General features: G+C 48.1%; 1 protein-coding gene across 7 annotated transcripts in view; it reads left to right on the top strand.

Annotated features, from left to right (window-relative positions):
* The window catches only part of FAM193A (family with sequence similarity 193 member A), a 391,927-nt gene that overhangs the window by 231,475 nt on the left and 146,032 nt on the right, over positions 1 to 14,420 (top strand). The window lies entirely within an intron of this gene.

Genomic DNA, 14,420 nt, shown 5'->3' with positions numbered 1-14,420 from the left:
ACCAGTAGTTCAAATTTTGGCAATTTCTTACTAAGAGGATGCAGAAAGACTCCTTCAAGAATCCTATCTATAGTTATAAGCTGATCACTATAAGAACAATCTGTGATATTTTTTCTTTCTCTCACAATGGGTTTGAGCGCTGCCTCCATATCACTTCCCAGCTACCATTAAATGCAGAGGTCCAATTCATGGAACTAGGATGATCTGCATGGTGGCACGTAATGCCAAAACTGAAGCATTCAGCTGCTCCAGGTATAGTATTTGGAGCAGTTGATACAAGAATTGGCAAGAGGGAGAGCTATTTTATCGTAATCCTTAGTGCAATGTTTCCCATCCCTCTCTTAGAGGCACACCTATCTAGTTGAGTTTTCAGGATCGTCACAGTGAATGCACATGAGATAGATTTGCATCCATTGGATCTCCAAAATATGCAAATCTATCTCATGCATATTAATTGTGGCAATACTGCAAATCAAACTGAATACGTGTGCCTCCAGGAGAGGGTTGGGAAATACTGCTTTAGTGCAACACGATTTGTTGTGAGAAGTAATAGTATTGAGGCCACTTGGCAATAGTGAACATAACATGATCAGATTTGACTTGACAACTGGAGGGAGGACACACAGGAAATCTACTGTGATAGTATTTAACTTTTAAAAGAGCTACTGTGATAAAATGAGGAAAATGGTTAGAAAAAAACTGAAAGGAGAACTGCAAAGGTTAAGAGTTTACATCAGGCATGGATATTGTTTAACAATACAATCTTGTAAGCCCCGACCAGATGTATTCTGTGCATTAAAAAAAGATGGAAGGAAGGCCAAATGACTGCTGGCTTGGTTAAAAGTTGAGATGAGAGAGGCTATTCTAGCCAAAAGAATAGTTTTCAAAAAATGGATGTAACGTTTGGCTGGCCACAGGGACAGCCCTGTGTCTGGCTGTACTCGCCCAAAAAGAGGCCACAATCCAGCTCAAGGCTGAGATGCTGCTCTGGCCCCCGATCTGGCTTACTCATGGTCTGGCCTCTAGGCACGCACACACTGCAAGCCGCCTTTATAAGGCTCTGTGATGCAAAAAAGGGGAGCTGTGCCCTGAGATGACATCAGTGTGGCAGGACATTTTAACCCTCTCCACACTCCCAATCGGTGCCTTTGCAACAGGTCCTCCTGCTGTGTCTTGCTGCCAGCAGTGTGTGTTGCTTCCTCAGATCCTGCTCCTGCCTGTGCCTTGTCCTGGTCCTGCTCCTGCCCTTGTCTTGCTTCATTTCTCTCCCTGCTCTCTTCCTTTCCTTGTTCCCTGCCTCAATTTTCTTCTCTGACTGATTCTTGTGCCCTTACCTCTACCTGGATATTGACGCTGCCTGATCTCCACCTGCCCAACCTTGGCCTGCCTCTTGACTCCGCCTGACCGCTCTTGAGGGACTTCCGCCTAAAACCTGCTGGCCCTGGAGGAAAGGGTTAGTGTAGGTAAAACTCAGACCTAGTCTGAGCTTGAGCATGTCTGCCTACTGTCAGCATGGATCTAGCAAGGTTTTCCTGCTGGGTTGTATCAACCATGCAACAGTCTAAGGACTCACAACTCATGTCACTTTGTGAAAGCCATGAGTTCAGCAGACTCATCCTCAGCCCAGGCTATTCCAGGTTTGGCCAGCTGAGTGCAAGAGCAGCAAGAACAGCTGAATCATATAGCAGGTGAACTCCAAGGTCTGTACAGATGGATGCCATGCAGGCCTCCCTCACCACCGCCTTCAGTTCCTGTACATGCTTCTGGACCTATGCCTCGCCTAATGCAGCCTCCCAGGTATGACGGAGACCCCAGATATTTCAGAGGTTTTATTAATTAATGCTTCCTGTATTTTGAACTGCAAGCAGCCAATTTCCCATCTACTGGATCAAGATAACATTCATCATGTCCTTGCTGCCCAACCTTGGCCTTGGCCTGGGTGACTCCGCTCTGGGAGCTAAAGGAACCAGTGATGGGGAATCGGGAAGAATTCTTAAAATAGTTGGTCTGTTAGGTGATCGAGAGTTCCCTGTACGTACCTGGATCAGTCCAGACCGTGGGTTATGTCCCCAATCCAGCAGATGGAGTCAGCCAAAGCTTTGAGGGGGCGTCACCATAAGTAGAACTACCCCCTCTGCAGGAGTTCAGTATTTTCTGACTCCAGCAGATGCGAGTAGGGAATTTGGAGTGCTCCCAATTCAGCATAAGCTCTTGCCTTTACCTTGGTCTTGTTTTGCTTGGGCTACTGCCTATTTATTTTGAATCAAGTTTGTAAAAAAAAAAAAAAAAAAAAAAGGATTGATTAAGTTAATTAACTAATTAAGGGGTTCAACTTTGGGGAGGCGTGGCTTACCCTCTGTGTGTGTCCTTTCTTTTCCTATTCTACGGACGGGGTAAGTTTATGTGCCTTTTGCTTTTCAGCTCCCCAAAAACCTCTGGTACCTCGCGGATGCCGGCAGCACCGGCCTCTCCGCCCTTGCCACACTGACAGCGGCCATCTTGAGCGCCTCGTGGGCGGCTCGAGAAGGCAGGCAGGCAGGCACCTTTTTCTCGGCGGGTAGTGCGGCCAGGAGGGCCCCCCCGCGGCTTCTTGTTCCTCACGTCGGCGGGCAGTGCAGGCCATCGGGCCCCCCCCGCGGCGGCGGCGTTTCGGCTCGCGGGACCCCGAGGCTCACTTTTTGTCTTTCTCTGTGGCGTTTCGTTTGTCGCGGTTTTGTTTTTTTTCGACGATCCGATGCCGCGGCCCACGCGCTGCGCGGCCTGCGGCGAACCGGGGTCCCGCATCTCCCGTGAGGGCATCTGTGCCCGGTGCCTTCCCGGGGGGGAAGGCACCTCACAGCCCGTCGCCGATTTCTCTTTCCTCGCGCCTCTGCCCGGACGCCGTGGGCGGGCCCCTCCCCCAGTCCTGGCGGGAACGGCGGCCATCTTGAACACCCGGCGCCCCGAGGGACCTCAGGAGAGGCCGAACGACAGGGAGTCGGAACCGGATTCGCCCCCGACCTTGCGGCCGGAGCAAGGCCCGCAGGGGCAGGAGAGCGCGGATGTGCCCCCCTCCAGAGCCCCCGCGGCGAGACCGGGGTTTTCCCCGGAGTTTGTCCTGCCTATGCACACGGCATACCTGCAGGGTCTGGATGCGCCGGTGGACCCCCCCCCTGCCAAGCTATGCCGGACCTCGCCTTCGGCTCAGGCCCCCCCCGTTGCGGCGGGAGCGGGGGCCCCTCATCTTCCCGCACGTGCCCGGGTTTCGCCAGCGACAGGGGGAGCGACGCCGGACCCAGTGGACCTGGACCCGGACTTCACGGATCTGGGGCAAGGGGACGCCACGACGGAGGGGGACGACCCGCGTACGCTGCGCCTCTTCCAGAGGGAAGAGCTGGACGAGCTCATACCACGCATCATTCAGGAGCTGGATCTGGATCCGCCGCCGGACCCGCCCGCTCCAGTAGCGCCGGCGGTGGTCACATCCTCGAAGAAAGGAGATCCGGTCCTGGCGGCCCTGCGCCCGAGGGCGCGGGCTTTTCCCATTCACGAATCGTTCCTGCAGCTTCTCACGAGGGAATGGGATACCCCTGAAACGTCTCTGAAGGTGGGTCGTGCCATGGAACGGCTGTACCCGCTACCGCAAGATTTCCTGGATCTCATCAAGGTTCCGAGAGTTGACTCCGCAGTCTCGGCGGTTACGAAGAGGACGACAATACCGGTGACAGGTATTGTCACCGGTATTATGGTCACCATACCAAGTCCTACCTTCAGGTCTCTGCAACTGGACAACAATCTTTGAGTTCTAAAAATTAATCTTATTTATATTTTCCTCTGCAACTGGACTACAATTTCTAAGTTCAAAATTCATTTTATCTTATTATTTATATTTGGCATGGTTAATATGTCACTATATCCAAGTTAAATATTTAAATTATACAGTTTATATTACATAATTTTATTAATTACAAGTAAAACTATTCTATATTATTTATTATCATTATGTTAAATTGTCATCCAGTTATAATGTTCCATATGTACCACTGTTCTATGTAAAGCCCCCTTATCTCTGTTGGGCAGTTTATCGTTATATGTAAACCGGAGTGATTTATAGTCTCTATAAGAACCTCGGTATATAAAAATTAAAAATAAATAAATAAAATAAACAGGTGGCACGGCCTTGCGGGATACGCAAGATCGCAAATTGGAGATCTTCCTGAAGAGAGTCTTCGAGGTCTCCGCGCTGGGTATGAGAGCAGCGATGTGCAGTTCCCTCGCCCAGCGGGCAAGCCTCCTGTGGGTTCAACAACTTCTCACCTCCTAGGATCTGCCAGCGGCGGAGGCCGCCCAGGCGGATAGGTTAGAAGCTGCAGTGGCGTACGGGGCGGATGCCTCGTATGACCTGTTTCGCGTCCTGGCAAGGTCCATGGTCTCGGTGGTGGCGGCCAGACGGCTGCTGTGGCTTCGCAACTGGGCGGCAGATACGTCTTCCAAATCGAGTCTGGGCTCCCTGCCTTTCAGGGGTAAGTTCCTCTTTGGGGAGGATCTGGATCAGCTCATCAAGTCGCTGGGGGAAAATGCGGTTCACCACCTCCCGGAGGATAGATATTGCCCTTCCCGGGCGTTCGCTTCGTCCCGGACTAGAGCCAGAGCGCAACGGCGTTACAGGAACTACAGGCCGGGGGGCTCCAGGCCGGCCGCTTCCCGGTCCCAGCCCTGGTCGCACTCCTTTCGCGGCCGCAGGCCCGCGCGCCCCGCTCTCGAGACAGGTAACCCCTCCCCCAAGTCCTCGCAATGATGCCAGGTTCGCCCACTCCACCGTCCCCAGGATCGGGGGACGGCTGAAGTTCTTCTACAGGGAGTGGGCGCGGATTACCTCAGACCAGTGGGTCTTGGACACCGTAAAGCAAGGTTACGCATTGGAATTTGTCCGACCACCGAAGAGTCGTTTCGTATTTTCCCCTTGTGGCTCGGCTCTCAAGCGGCAAGCGGTGCAGTCAACGCTGAACAGGCTTCAGGAGATAGGCGCTATTGCGCCCGTGCCCTTCGGAGAGGTGGGCTTGGGCCACTATTCCATCTACTTCGTTGTGCCAAAGAAGGACGGATCGTTTCGGCCCATTCTGGACCTCAAGGAGGTCAACAAGTCCCTCCGAGTGCTCCGCTTTCGCATGGAAACGCTGCGGTCGGTGATTGCAGCGGTGCATCGGGGGGAGTTCCTCGCCTCCTTGGACCTCACGGAGGCTTACTTACACATCCCCATCCGCCCGGATCATCATCGTCTCCTTCGATTCAAGATCCTGGACCAGCACTTCCAGTTCATAGCTCTCCCGTTCGGGCTGGCGACGGCACCACGCACCTTCACCAAGATCATGATAGTCGTGGCTGCGGCTCTCCGGAGGGAGGGTATCCTGGTTCATCCCTATCTAGACGATTGGCTCATTCGCGCGAAGTCGTTCACCCAAGGCCAGGCAGCCGTGTCCAGGGTGGTACAGTTCCTGCATTCCCTGGGATGGGTGGTGAACTTTTCCAAGAGCTCCCTCGTGCCCTCACAGCGCTTGGATTTCTTGGGGGCGACCTTCGACACCCGACTGGGCAAGGTCTTCCTGCGACAGGACAAAGCGTTCTCTTTGCGGGATCACATACGACGATTCTCTGCGTTACCGGAGCCCACCTCCTGGGACTACCTGCAACTCCTGGGGGTGATGGGATCCACCATCGATATGGTCCCCTGGGCGTTTGCGCATTTCCGGCCCTTACAGTGGGCGCTCCTCTCCCGTTGGAAGCCGGTCTCGCAGGACTACCAGATGATTCTTCCACTCCCTCAGAAGGCCAGGGACAGTCTGGGCTGGTGGTTGGATCCGGTGAACCTAGCCCGAGGCGTGTCCCTCGACCTACCGGATTGGGTGGTGGTAACCACCGATGCCAGTCTAGCGGGCTGGGGCGCGGTCTGCGATCGCAGCGCCACGCAAGGAACGTGGTCGGGGGTGGAGGCGACATGGTCCATCAACCGTCTGGAGACCAGGGCGGTCAGACTCGCCCTGCGGTATTTTCTCCCGCTCCTCCGAAACCGGGAAGTCAGAGTGCTATCGGACAATGCGACCACCGTGGCCTACATCAATCGCCAAGGAGGCACGCGCAGCCCACAGGTCGCGCTGGAAGCAGCGCTGCTCATGCAATGGGCGGAGCGTCATCTCGTCCGGTTAGCAGCGTCACACATCGCCGGAGTGGACAATGTTCAAGCGGACTTCCTCAGTCGCCAACGGCTGGATCCCGGGGAGTGGTCTCTGTCCGAGGCGATGCAACTCCTCGTCCATCGGTGGGGGGCCCCCCACCTAGACCTGATGGCATCCGCTCTAAACGCCAAGGCTCCCCGCTTCTTCAGCCGGCGAAGAGAACGCGGGGCGGAGGGGGTGGACGCCCTGGCGCTCCCATGGCCGGCACATCTGCTCTACGCATTTCCACCGTGGCCCCTAGTGGGACGGATGCTCCGCAGAATAGAAGGACATCGGGGGGCTGTGATCTTCGTCGCCCCGGAATGGCCCAGGCGACCCTGGTTCGCGGACCTGCTGCAGCTGGTGGTCGACGGCCCGATCAGGCTGGGGCACCTCCCCTTCCTCTTACACCAGGGCCCGGTATTTTTCGAGCAGGCAGAACTCTTCTGTCTTGCGGCCTGGCTTTTGAGAGGCGACGCCTCCGGCGCAGGGGGTACCCGGAGGCGGTAATATCCACGCTGCTGCGGGCGCGCAAGACGTCCACGTCGGTGGCCTACGTTCGAGTCTGGAAGGTGTTCGAGCTGTGGTGTGCCAGCCAGGACACCAGTCCCACAACGGCTTCGGTCCCTCAGATCCTTCAGTTCCTACAAGCCGGGGTGGACAAGGGACTAGCCTACAACTCGTTGAGGGTTCAAGTGGCCGCGCTTGGTTCGCTGTTGCGTGATGGGGGATCTCTCTTGCAGCACACGGACATTGCTCGTTTCCTCAAGGGTGTCAAACATCTACGGCCTCCGCTACGGGATCCTTGTCCCTCCTGGAGTCTCAACCTGGTGCTTCGTGCCCTGTCGGGGCCTCCGTTCGAGCCTTTGCGCACCGCGACACTTAAGGATCTCACCCTCAAGGCGGTATTTTTGGTGGCAATCTGTTCCGCTCGGCGTATATCAGAGCTACAGGCTCTGTCGTGCAGGGAGCCCTACCTCCGTTTCTCCGACTCTGGAGTTTCGATCCGTACCGTCCCTTCCTTCCTACCGAAGGTGGTCTCTGCCTTTCATGTGAACCAGACGGTGGAGTTGCCGTCCTTCTCCGCCTCCGAGCCGAAGTCTCTTCGATTCTTGGATGTCCAACGCACGCTGCGTTTCTATCTGGAGGCTACCAACGAGTTCCGGACTTCCGATCATCTGTTTGTCCTTTGGTCCGGTCCGAAGAAAGGCTCCCAGGCCTCCAAGACAACAATTGCAAGATGGCTGAAGGCAGGTATTGCCGCTTCCTATGTGGGGGCGGGGCGGACGCCTCCGCCCGGCATTGTAGCGCATTCTACAAGGTCTCAGGCGGCCTCCTGGGAGGAGGTTCGCTCGGTCTCACCCCAGGAGATCTGTCGGGCGGCTACCTGGAAGTCGTTGCATACGTTCGCGAGGCATTATCGCCTACACCTCGCCTCTTCAGCCACGGGACATTTTGGTGAACAGGTTCTCCGAGCAGGCCTCGCAGGACCCCACCCGATTTAGGGAAGCTTGGGTACATCCCACGGTCTGGACTGATCCAGGTACGTACAGGGAAAAGAAAATTATTACTTACCCTCTAATTTTCGTTCCTGTAGTACCATGGATCAGTCCAGACGCCCACCACTTTTGGGTTTCTAATCCTGCTCCACCTTGCTCGTGGGAACGGTAAGGGTATCTGTACTTCACCACTTGTCAGTTTCTCACTGTTGTCCCAGCTCCTCACAAGTTGACTTGTTGTCTCTGCAGCCTCCTACACGTTGTAGGACGCTCACTGTTAGTTGGTTACTACAGTTACATGGCTGGTTGTTGCCGATTTCTATAAACTTGATTCAATGAGGGGGTTCGGTTTTTCTACTCGGGCTTTGATATACTCGATACTGAACTCCTGCAGAGGGGGTAGTTCTACTTATGGTGACGCCCCCTCAAAGCTTTGGCTGACTCCATCTGCTGGATTGGGGACATAACCCACGGTCTGGACTGATCCATGGTACTACAGGAACGAAAATTAGCAGGTAAGTAATAATTTTCTTATAAAGGGAGCAATAAGAGAGAACAAGGCCATAAAAGAGAGACTAAATTAATTCTTTGCTTCAGTATTAACGGAGGACTGTAAGGAAAATTCCCATGCTAGAAGTGATATTTAAAGGTGATGATTCAGAGGAACTGAAACATTCTCAGAAGAACCAAAGCAGTCTGTGAACCTGAAAGATGTAATAGGGTAAATTGACAAACTAAAGCGTAGTAAATTACTTAGACCAGATAGTATACCTCCCAGAGTGCTGAAAGAACTGAAAAATAAATTGCAGACCTACTGTTAGTAATTTGTAAACTATCATTAAAATCATCTATGGTACCTGAAGATTGGAGGGTGGCCAAAATGCCAATTTTTAAAAAGGGCTCTAGGGGTGATCCAGGAAACTACACACTGATGAGCCTAACAGTGCCAGGCAAAATAGTTGAAACTTTTATAAAGGAAATTACTCAACATATCGATAATCATAGTTTAATGGGACAAAGTCAACATGGATTTAGGTAAGGGAACTCTTGCCGCCTCCCCAATATGCTACATTTTTTTGAAAGCATGAATAAACATGGTTAAAGGTAAGTCAGTTGATATGGTGTATCTGGATTTTCAGAAATCATTTAACAAAGTACCTCATGAGAGACCACAATCATGGGATAAGAGGCAATGTTCTATTGTGGATTGAAAACTGGTTAATAGAAAACATAGAGTAGGGCTAAATGGTAAATTTTCTCAGAGGAGAAAGACAAATAATGGAGTGCCCCAGGGATCTGTACTGGGACCATGGCTTTTTAAAATATTTATAAATGACCTAGAAAAGGGAACAGCGAGTGAGGTGTTCAAATTTACTGATGGTACAAAATTATTCAAAGTTGTTAAATCACAGGAAGATTGTGAGAAATTACAAAAGGACTTTAGGAACTGAGCATCCAAATGGAAAATGACATTTAATGTGGACAAGTGCAAAGTGATGCATATAGGGAAGGGTAACCCAGATTTCAGCGCCACAATTCAAGGTTTCGCATTGGGAATCACCACTTAGGAAAAGGATCTAGGTGTCATTGTGGGAAACATGTTGAAATCCTTTTCTCAGTGTACGGCGGCAGCCAAAAAAGCAAATAGAATATTAGAAATTATTAGGAAAGGAATGGAGAATAAAACAGAGAATATCATAATGCCTCTGTCGCTCCAGGGTACAGTCACACCTTGAGTATTGTAAGCAATTCTGGTCACCATATGTCAAAAAAGATATAGCAGAATTAGAAAAGGTCAGAAAAGTATGATCAAAATGATTGAATTTTTTTTTTTATTTATTGGTTTTTATAAATGCCAATATCAAGGCCCTAGATGGTAAACAAAAGGAAGCATACATAATTAAATTAGAAAAATAAATTACTGCTCAGAAATAGTACATCCAGGAATCTCATTCGTTACAGTGAATAAGCTAAACCAAATGGGTTTTTAGCATGACTTTAAACATTTTGGTACAACTTAACAATGTAATTCATGGGAAAATGAGTACCATAGAGCTGCGGCAGCCACAGAGAAAGCTCACTCTCTTGTCTCTGCTGACTGGTCTTGACGTACAGTGGGAACTTCTAACAGGCATCTTTGCAATGAACGTAAGACTTGTGTTGTGTTATAAACATGTAGGAAGGCATTCGCCCATTGATAGGAGTCTTTGCACCAGGTTTGCACTTTATAAGTGACTCTCCACTAGGCCAGAAGCCAATGAAACTCTGAGCATGGAGAAAAATGCTTTCATTGATTTTCCAGAAATAAGCCTAGTGTATTCTGTGACAGTTGCAACCCTCTGTGTTGTGGTTGGAAGACCAATATATAAAGATTTACAATTTTTCATTAGAATAATAAGTAACTGGTAGACTGAGCAAAAATCAGCAGAATCCAGTAGAGGCTTTAAACGATGCAAAATCCATAGTTTGTAAAAACCTGAATGCATGGCACCCTTAACTTGGTTATTAAAAGTCAGGGCAGAATTGATAATCTTACCTAGGCTCTTCACATGGGGAGATATCTGTATCATGGTATTATCAATATGAATGGATGGAAATCCCACCAATGGATTCCTGCACTGAAGTACTATAGTTTTGGTTTTTACAAGGTTCTGGCCATTTTGTTATGTGCAAGCTACTGTTTCACAGAGGAAACACAGCAAGATACTAAGAAGAGGTTTCCACCCAAGAGGAACCTACTTGAACATAGAATTGTACATCATTTGCGTATAGCCGATGTCCCAAACAGAGGCCAGCAAGCAGTCTGCCAATAGATGACAATTAAATGTTAAACAGTTAAGCAAAGAGAACTGACCCCTGTGGGACAGCGATAACAAGTAGGTACCGTGCTGAGCTACTTAACTGATCTAGCCTGTTGCTGACGCCTGGTCAAGTAGGATCTAAACCAATTTAAAATAGAACCCTGAGATTCCACACTCCCTGAGTCAGTACAGAAGAATCTGGTGGTCGATAGTATTGAAAGCAGAGAAGATATCAATCATCATAAGAACATATCTATTCCCACATCCAGACCTCCTCTTAGTGAGTCAACCAGAGAGTAGTACAATGTCTATACTTAGAGATTTTCTGAAGCTGAACTGCAAGTGACCTAACACCTGATAGTCATCAAGGAAATTCGTAAGCAGTTTTATAATCACCCACTCAATGACTTACAAAAGAAAAAAGAGAAGAGATAGGCTTGTAGTTTGCGAAGTCAGAGGAGTCAAGATGTCTATAATAGAGGCCTCACGGATTCTTGCTTCAGGGAGTTAAGAACATAAAGGGAATGAAACAATTTCCCTTTGAGGAAAGGCTAAAGAGGTTAAGGCTCTTAGCTTGGAGAAGAGATGGTTAAGGGGACATGAGAACATGCCATACTGGGTCAGACCAAGGGTCCATCAAGCATCCTGTTTTCCAGCAGTGGCCCTTCCAGGCCATAAGAACCTGGCAAGTACCCAAAAACTAAGTCTATTCCATGTTATCGTTGCTAGTAATAGCAGTGGCTATTTTCTAAGTCAACTTAATTAATAGCAGGTAATGGACTTCTCAAAAAACTTATCCAATCCTTTTTTAAACACAGCTATACTAACTGCACTAACCACATTCTCTGGCAACAAATTCCAGAGTTTAATTGTGCGTTGAGTGAAAAAGAACTTTCTCCGATTAGTTTTAAATGTGCCACATGCTAACTTCATGGCGTGCCCCCCCTAGGTCTTTACATAAGAAAATGCCATACTGGGTCAGACCAAGGGTCCATCAAGCCCAGCATCCTGTTTCCAACAGTGGCCAATCCAGGCCACAAGAACCTGGCAAGTACCCAAAAACTAAGTCTATTCCATGTAACCATTGCTAATGGCAGTGGAGTGGAACAGGTAAATGAAAATTGGTTGTATACTCTTTCAAAAAGTACAAAGACTAGAGGGGAGACACAAAACGGAATATAAAAATCTAAATTAAAAAAAAAATTAAGTTACTTGGTAATGCATTTAAAATAAATAGAAGAAAATACTTTTTTACTCAGTGCATAATTAAGCTTTGGAATTCATTGTTGGAGGATGTTGTAAAAACAGTTAGTGTAGCCGGATTTAAAAAAATGTTTGGAAAAGTTCCTAGAATAAAAGTCCATAAACCATTAAGGTAGTCTTGGGGAAATCTACTGCATATCACTGGGATAAGCAGCATGTGTTTAATCATCCTACCAAGTACTTGTGCCCTGGATTGGTCACTGTTGGAAACAGGATACTAGGCTTGATGGACCTTTGGTCTAACTCAGTATGGCAAATTTTGTTTATTAATTATGGTATATACTGTATAATGTATGCAAGATATACGCATAAGTTTGTATAGAAAATAAATGGTAGGTAGATATACTATAATTACAGAAATGCTAGCAAATGGCATAGAAATATTCCCATAAATGGGTTCTGGCGACATTGCAGACCATTGTTGAGACTTTGTATAGATCAAAATTAATGAGAAGAGAGGAAGTTTGATTCCTGTTGTGCTGCCAGAGTAGACCAGAAATATTTGTAAGACTCATTGTGTTGCAAGCTAGTCACTATCTTTTCTTTTATCTAAAAATATTTGGATTTTGTAGAGAAAGTGGGAAGCTTGTAAATCAATAGTCAAGGATTCTCTTCTCAGCTAAACCCTAATATATTGAAGCCATAATAAAAGATGGATGGCTCAGGCTAGTGACAGAATGGGAATATTAGTATATTCCGTTAGATGTAGTGACTGAATTGCTTACCATCAAAAATTAACAAATAAATTCTGTACTTAATTGTAAAGTCGTGTAATGAATACCAGATGGTAATTTACTGGTGTGATGATATATCTGTCACTTAGACAGAGAGAAAGAGAGAGGTGTTGATAGTAAACTAGGGAAGGAGCAGCCATTGCTCTCTCTTCTCCTGATACTTTTCATTGTATGAATTTCTCATCTAATGGTTCTCCCTTTCTCTGGACTTTTTCGAGGCTAAAATTGAAAATGAACTGGGCCTGTGGTACGAGTGCCATAAGGACCGATGATTAAATGATACCCTTGTTAGTCTGTTGATGGAACATAGTTCATGTTCTAAAAGAGAAAAGGAGGGGACGGTATGATGGTCCCAAATATGTCTATAAGTTTGGCAATACGTATTATATTTTTTTTGTTTTTATGGCAGAGGTTGTAATTTGAAGAATTTTTTGTACTCCATGTTTGTATCTCTTCCTTTGGGTGGTGCTGAGAGCTTTTTTCCCATTGATAAGCAAGGCTGAAATAGCCATTAGATCTAGATGGCATCATCTGGCAGCACTGAATGTTTCTAGTCTCTTAGCTAGTAGAGTTTTTGTACTGCTGAGTTTATGCGGGATTTCCCGCTCGGGCTTTGCCTCATGAGCCCATCGATCGTTTTTCGTCCAAGCAACACCATAGACGTGTACTTCTCTTTTTTCTATAAGATGTTCATAACTTTAGTCTTTAAAGTTGCCTCGCCACATCAGAAGCCCCAAACAGCACTTTTCAGTTCCACCTTTATTTTAAAGGACTTTTTTTTTTTTTTTCTTCAGGATGTCCGGCAAGAATAAAGGTACAGTCATTGAATTTAAGGACTGTTTGTGGAAGGAAAATGTCCATCATCGATGGAGACGACCTCTACTATTGTTATCTGGGACTAGACTGAACTATGACCAGGCCAACTGTTATGATTGTTGTCGGATGTCTTCGCAAACCCAGAAATAGAAGGGCTGGAAAATGGAGGAACTGCATAAGTCTCAGAGAAGCTGCTGTCAGTTGTCACCCTGAAGTGCAGCCTTATCTGCTTCACCAGGATTGGAATTGAGTAGGAGTTCCTCCAAAATATCTCCCCCATTGATGGAACAGGGCAGATTCCTGGGGTCAAGTAGAAAAGCTGCCATGCATTAGAGGTGCCACTCTTTGGAACTGCCAGAAGAGCTGATGATAAAAAAAAAATGCAGAGGTTTGAATGCATTGAGCCACGGTGTAGCATCACAGCGACTCATAAATCATTGATGTATCAAGCTCCAGAACATTGATCTTTGATGCCCTTGACCATTAAACCATCAATCAACACAGTGTGACGCAGAATGTGCAGCCAAGATTGACAGGAGCAGGAGGAGACACAATACCCCCGCCACCACCAATTTTCAGAGCTTACTCACCATCAATATTATTGGAACAAGAACTGTCTCAAAACACCAGATCCTAGTTGCTCTCTGGTTCCCTTCATCTCTAATTGGCCTCCATTCCAGATACTGAACAGCCATGGGACGTGGATGTTTCACTGGCTACGTCAGCCTCTCGACCAAATAATGGAATTAGTGAAGGATTTCTTCTTTGGTGCAAAAGATAAAGGGGGGGTACCTACCAACTTCTCCTTTCCAGGGTAACCCCTTTACTCCCCTCAAGGAGGAGGCCCAGTATTCCCAATTCATATGGATACTCCATGAAAATCCCAATGTGGCAGATCTAGCCTATAGCATTCATTTGCTGTGGACTGCAGACAGGATGTACAGAGGAGTATGCCACTCTGAGGCAATCAAGGACAACTCCTACATCATTTTCATCCCTGGGGTCCTGGATTAGTGTTTTCTCACCTCTAGGCTCTGAGGAAGGATAGATAGGGATTCCTTCTGACCTCCCTCCAGAGTCTCCAGAACACTTTTCTCCACTAGAAGACCTTTCCTA

The sequence above is a fragment of the Rhinatrema bivittatum genome, chromosome 1 (genome assembly GCF_901001135.1).
Source record: "Rhinatrema bivittatum chromosome 1, aRhiBiv1.1, whole genome shotgun sequence".
In the NCBI taxonomy this organism is placed as follows: domain Eukaryota; kingdom Metazoa; phylum Chordata; class Amphibia; order Gymnophiona; family Rhinatrematidae; genus Rhinatrema; species Rhinatrema bivittatum.
The sequence above is the reverse complement of the archived record's forward strand: the minus strand, read 5'-3'. Positions and strand labels throughout refer to the sequence as shown.